The sequence below is a fragment of the Otolemur garnettii genome, unplaced genomic scaffold, assembly GCF_000181295.1.
Source record: "Otolemur garnettii isolate 467f Iridium unplaced genomic scaffold, OtoGar3 scaffold00110, whole genome shotgun sequence".
NCBI lineage: Eukaryota > Metazoa > Chordata > Mammalia > Primates > Galagidae > Otolemur > Otolemur garnettii.
In genome coordinates this window covers 6,491,245-6,497,581 of record NW_003852505.1, presented here as the reverse complement: position 1 = coordinate 6,497,581, position 6,337 = coordinate 6,491,245, and positions in this window count along the sequence as shown.

Genomic DNA, 6,337 nt, shown 5'->3' with positions numbered 1-6,337 from the left:
GAGGACAGGGAAAATTACCCTCCAGGAGGAGTGAGACTCAGGAGGGATCCCACTTTACCAAAGTTAGTGTAATTGAGCCACAATTGCCTCCAGCAGCAGGGGGTGGGGTATCCTCAGTTCACTGGGCCACACAGTGCAGAGATCCATCAGAGTTCCCACAGAAAAGTTATGGGGACAGGGTCTGTCACCCTTTCCTCCTGTGGACAGGTAAGGATCCCACCAATTGAAGTGACAGAGCAAGTGGTCTTTTTAACCCTTGCTTCCTTGGTTGCAACGGGAACTGGGTAGAGACCAAAGTTCCTTTGCCTTTCTGGTGCCTGGGGGTGGAACAGCCCCTATAGGCTATCTGGGCCAGGCTAGCACTCTAACCCTCAGGCTGTGAAGCAGACCTCTGCATGGGGCAGTCTGTTAGGCAACCAAAGAAAGAGGGGGAATGGGCAGTGACCACAAGGTGGCTGAAGCCAGAATTGCTCACTATAATTCCAGGCAGGATGGGGACCCAGAGAAGGATATTTCTCAGTGCAGGAAAACTGGGTCTTTTGTCCTTCATGACACTCTCATAGGATGAGATATCCTGTATTTCTCTGCCTGTGGAGAGTTCCCTGTGTGTGTGTGTAAGGGGGGTTCCCCTTACCCTTCTATCCAGCTCTGGGATCCACAAGTCTGGTCTGCTTCTAACTGTCCTTTGTTCCCGTCCTTCCTCTATCATCTTCATCTTCACAGCTTATCTCAGTAGGGTTGCTGAGAGCCTTGATTTCTTCTCCTTGTGATCTACCTCCCCACTTTCAACAACTCTGAGTTAGCTTCAGTCCAATTATCTGCCTTCTGGATGGGAGCTCTGGTGCAAGCTGCCTTTGGTCAGCTATCTTGCTCCTCCCCTCCTCCAGCTGTATGTATTCTTTCTTTTCTCAGCAAGAAAAACCTTTCCAAACAGATCTCAAGCAAACTTCATTTATTGTCACATTGGTCAGATCTGGGTCATGTGTCTATCCTTATCCTAGTCACTGTCATTTGGGTATGGTATGATCATGATTGCCTAGGACCAATCATGGTTCACTATCTAGGATTGGGAAAGGGCCAAGCTCCCTTGACTACATCATGGCAATATCTTTGAATAAAATTATCATTGTGCTAGCAAAAAGTTAGGGTGGTAAGTGGCTCCTGTAGTCAATATTTTCTGCCTCAGATGGGGCAGCCAGGAAAAGTCTTTTCAGTGAAACAACATATTAACTAAGACATGAAAGATGAGAATAATTTAAATGAAGTGTTGAAGATAGGGATTTTCAAGCAGAGGGAACAGCCTGTGAAAGTAACTGAGACTGAAAGATTTTGGCATCTTTGAGGATCTAAAAGAGAACTAGTGATGGGAGAGCTCCATAAAATGAGGTTTGGAAGAAAGGCATATATTAGAACAATTATGAGCACGGCATAGATTTAAGGTTTATTCTAAGTGCAATGGGAAATCACTGAAGGATTTTAAACAGGTGGAGGTCAGGATTACTAGGGTTTTTGCATCATAGGGGCAAATCTCTCATGAATAGATTAATGCTCTCCTTCGAGGGTGAGTGGGTTCTCACTTTATTAGTTCTGTGAGAGCTGATTGTTAAAAAGAGTCTGGAATCTCCCCACCTTCTCTTGTTTTCTCTCTCACCATGTGATCTTAGGATTACTCATGCTACTATATAGAGAATGAATTGAACAGTCGTCAAGAGTAGAATTTGAAGACCAATTTGGAGGTTGTTGTAATGGTTCAGGGAACAGATGGTGGGGATTTGTAATGGGGGTAGCAATATATGTGAAGAGATATATTTTATAGGTGGAATTGACATTTTTAATAGCTTAGATGTGGGGCGGAAGGGAAAAGGAGGAATCAAAGACTTTCCTGGGTTTTAAGCTTGAGAAACTAGAAAGGTAGTAGTTTCCTCCTCTTCTTCCTTTTCTTCCCCCAACCTCCCACTCATACATACATAGTATGAACATCTCATTCGTTCATGCAATAAAAGTTTTTGTTTTCCTGTTCATGCTATATATTCATATATTCAATATATTTACGGGCAGGGAGCCTCTGTTAATCATACTCATTTAAGAAGCCAGGTTGACAGAGGCCTGTATCAACACATGTTTCCATGATTGTCAAGTTAAGAAAAGGAGCATGTGACAAATTAAACAATGGCCTTTAAATGTTTCACTCACGTTTTACTTGTCTAGTTATGACACATGGCCATGCCTAACTTTAGAGGGGATGGGGACATAAAATCATATCATGTCCTTTGAAGAACAGCATGAGAATATGTATAAATAATCTTAATGATTATCAGAAATGTACATATTTAAAAAATGTTATACTCCACATACTGTTGTACAATCTGCTTTAACCCAATATAATTTTAAAATAGTAGGGTGTATAATGCAAGGGTACATGTCGGATCTATTAAATATAGAGTATAAATGTCTTAACACAATAATTAAGTAAACGAGATGAGGTATATGTTAACCAGTGTGAAGTAAGCATTCTTAATTCTATATGAAATCAGCACATTGTATACCATAATGCATTAATGTATAACAAATGAAAAAAATAAACAATAACAGAAAATCTCAAAAAAATTTTTTTCCATACTGCTATAGATTATATATGTGTCTCCCAGTCCTCATGTTGAAGTTTGGTCCCAATGTTGGAGGTGGTGCGTCGTGGGAGGTTTTTGCATCATGGGGGCAAATCTCTCATGACTAGATTAATGCTTTCCTTCGGGGTGAGTGAGTTCTCACTCTATTAGTTTTGTGAGAGCTGATTGTTATAAAGAGTCTGGAATCTTCCCACCGTCTCTTGCTTTCTCTCTCACCATGTGATCTCTGCATATACTGATTCCCCTTCATTTTCCAGCATGAGTAGAAGCAGCATGAGGCCCTCACCAGAAACAGATGCAGGTGCCATAGTTCTTGTTTGGCCTGCAAAACTGTGAGCCATATTAACTTCTAGTTAGTTGATCTAGTCTCAATATTCCTTAGTCCACAAAATGGACTAAGACATGTGCCATTAAATCTTCTCTTATAAGATGCATTTTAATAGATGTATATATCTGCAATAATTTGTTTACTCAATCTTCTATTTAAGCTGTTTCCAATATTTCACCATGTTAGGTTATACTGTGGTGAAGACTTTGTCTCATACATCTTTGTTCTCATTTGTGATTCATTCTACAGGAAAAAATTCCTAGAGTCAAAATATATTCAAAATATTAGTACTTATGCTACATATTGTTAAACTTTCCTCCAGATTTTTTTTTTTTTTTGGCTGGGGCTGAGTTTGAACCTGCCACCTCCAGCATATCAGGCTGGTGCCCTACTCCTTTGAACCAGGTGCTGCCCCAGAATTTTTTAAATCAATTTATGCTTCTACAAGCAATGTGTAAGAATGTATATTTTCTTGAATCTTGCCAATTCTTGCCATCCACTTTTTAAACATTGATCATTTTCTCAATAAAAATATTGCAATGGTTTTATTTGCATTTTTTATTGTTTAATAATGAGGTTAAGCATTTTTATATGCATTTTGTCTATTCTCATTTTGTGAATTGCTTTTCTGTGTCTTCTGTATTTATTTTCAGAGTGACTCACCAATATCAATACTTTATTCCTATCAGCCTCCACTCAAAAACATACTTCTTTTCTCTCTTCCCCTTGTCTGCTTAAAAAAAAACTGATAGTAACTAAGGCAACAAAACATGCAAGGTGATTAGACTCCAAAATAATAGCAGTAATCATCCTTAAATCCTCAACAATAGCTTGTGTTAACTGTGTGTAGTCTAAAAAACATATTGTACATTCTAAGTGTTTATCAGGATATGGAGACATTTTTATGAGCATTTTTTCTAGATATATGGAATCCCTATCCTGGGGACATGCTTGCTACATTCAATGGCAATGTTGCCACCTGGAATTGTGCAATAAACTTGCCCTTCCAAGTGCCTGAAGGGCTGGGGACCTGGTTTTTATTTGGAGCTGCTAGATTTAACTGATTACAATGTTGTTTTCTGCTTCCTCTCCCCGCTTATCCCTTATTTCAATTCTAACTATCAGGTGATAATATTTTTCACAACAAAGGACATTCTAAGTTCACATCATGAATCAGAAGTGCTTGTACAATGGATGAATGTAAAGATGTTCTGATTTAAGCAGTCATGTGATTTCCACTTGGCCTCCTCTTCATGCTTCCTGACCACTCTATGGATCTCCAAAATCTCAATGGAACACAGCAGGAATACCACTGGTCAAATGGGATGGGATTGAACTTGGAATGAGGAATGAAACTAACTGGCTAAGGACCTTAGATATATTGTTAAATACCTCTGATTCTAACGTTCTAAATTGATAAATTCAAGAAAATATAAAATTGGTAATTATATGTTGAGGACTCACTATGTACTAAATCACTGTACTGGATGCTAGGGAAGATTCAGACATTAATAATATGAGTCAATCTTTGTCCTTAAGATGTTTATACCAATTCTGATTAGCTTCAAAGATGTTTATGAGTTAATAAATTCACAGGTGAAAATAAGAATAATGTTGTAAAAACCCTTAGAAGAAGTAAAGACTCATAAAAATTAAAAATAGTATTATATGTTGGTATTATTGACCTATCATTAATATTTTATTGTGTTGTCAAAAAGTCAGAGAGGTCCTTAATGGTTAAGTGAGGCTGCTTTATAGAGATTGATCCAGTTAATTGAGAAGTGGTGTTGCTACCAAGTCTCCTGTCCCTTTTCCCATAGCTCAGAGGTATTTCAGAATCTTGAGGAGTGCTTCACAGCTGGAAACCACTGTCACATCTAAGACCTGGCATACAAGGTAGTCACTGAGGAAGTGTCACTGAGCAAACTTTCCAGAATTTTTTATTTTTTATTTTTGTAACAACCTGAATGGATTTGGAAAAAAAAAATAATAAGAAAAAAAACCCCAGCATTTTTTTTTTTTTTTTTTTGATACAGAGTCTCACTCTGTCACTCTGGGTAGAGTGACAGGGCATAATAGCTCACAGCAACCTCAATGTCTTGGGCTTGAGCAATCCTCTTCCCTCAGCCTTCCATGTAACTGGGACCACAGGTGCTCGCCTGGATAGTTTTTCTATCTTTCTATCACTGTGCCTGGATAGTTTTTCTATCTTTAGTACAGATGGGGTCTTGCTCTTTCTCAGGCTGACCTGGAACTCCTGAGCTCAAGCAATCCACTCACCCTGGCCTCTCAGAGTACTGGACTTACAGGTGTGAGCCAGCTAGACTTTCCAGAATTCTGAGGCTGGGCTTAGCTTGGAGGTACAACTATCTTAGTAAGAGTGTACTTGTATGTTGTTATGTTAGTGTATTTTAGAAGGATAGAGGGCAACACATGACAGTAGGTCTCAGGTGTCAGCAAGCAGGCAGGTACATTTGGGAAATCTGTTTATTGGTAGCAGGATTCTAACCAATGACTGGAGATTTAGGAAAGGGATTTGAGCCCAGGAGTAATGGGGCCTGAATCAGGAGAATCATGATGAATTTAGAAGTAGAAAGAAAAGGTCTTTCAGACTATAAAATTAATCATACAGGGTAAGTAGAAATCAAGCAATTTTTCTCTACAATACATATGAGGTAGTAGCTAAAATGAGGAGATGAATAAATGGGACATGTTGCTGGAGGAACTCCCAGAAAGAAACTCGTTCATACTCCTCTTCCCCCACCAAAGGTAAATTTTAAAGAAGAATTTAAAAATTCTTCATTTTATTGTTACATTTCCTGTGCTCTATGGTACAAGATACAATGTGTAAGGAGAAATGGATTTATGACTCAAATTGTTTCCCAGATACTAAAGCTGTTGTTATCCTTAGGGTGTGATTATGATAATGGTGCATTGTTTTCTGTCTGATCAAGAATGATTAGGGCAAATGCTTTGCAAATTGACAACTCTATTCACTTTCACAATACATGGTGAGGGATGAATTAAGATGAGCTAGAGTGGATATGAAGAAACAAGTTGGGTTAGAAGATTTTACCAATCCAAACGGGAGGTCTTGGTAATTGAGACTAGGGTGATGGTGATGTAAATAATGAGAAGTAGATATATTGTAAATACATTTGGATTATAAAACAGCAGAATTTGGTGAAGGGTTGGAAATGTGTGTAGTATGGAAAAGGTATGCCGGTGGTAAAATGATATGAGGGAGAAGGAGACGTCAAAGATGAGTTAGTCTTGGGCTTCTGGCTTGCATATATGAGTATATAATGGTGCCATCATATAGAGAAGGGGATACTGGAGGCAGAAAATTGCAAGTTCAGTTTTGGACATGTTGTATCTGCAG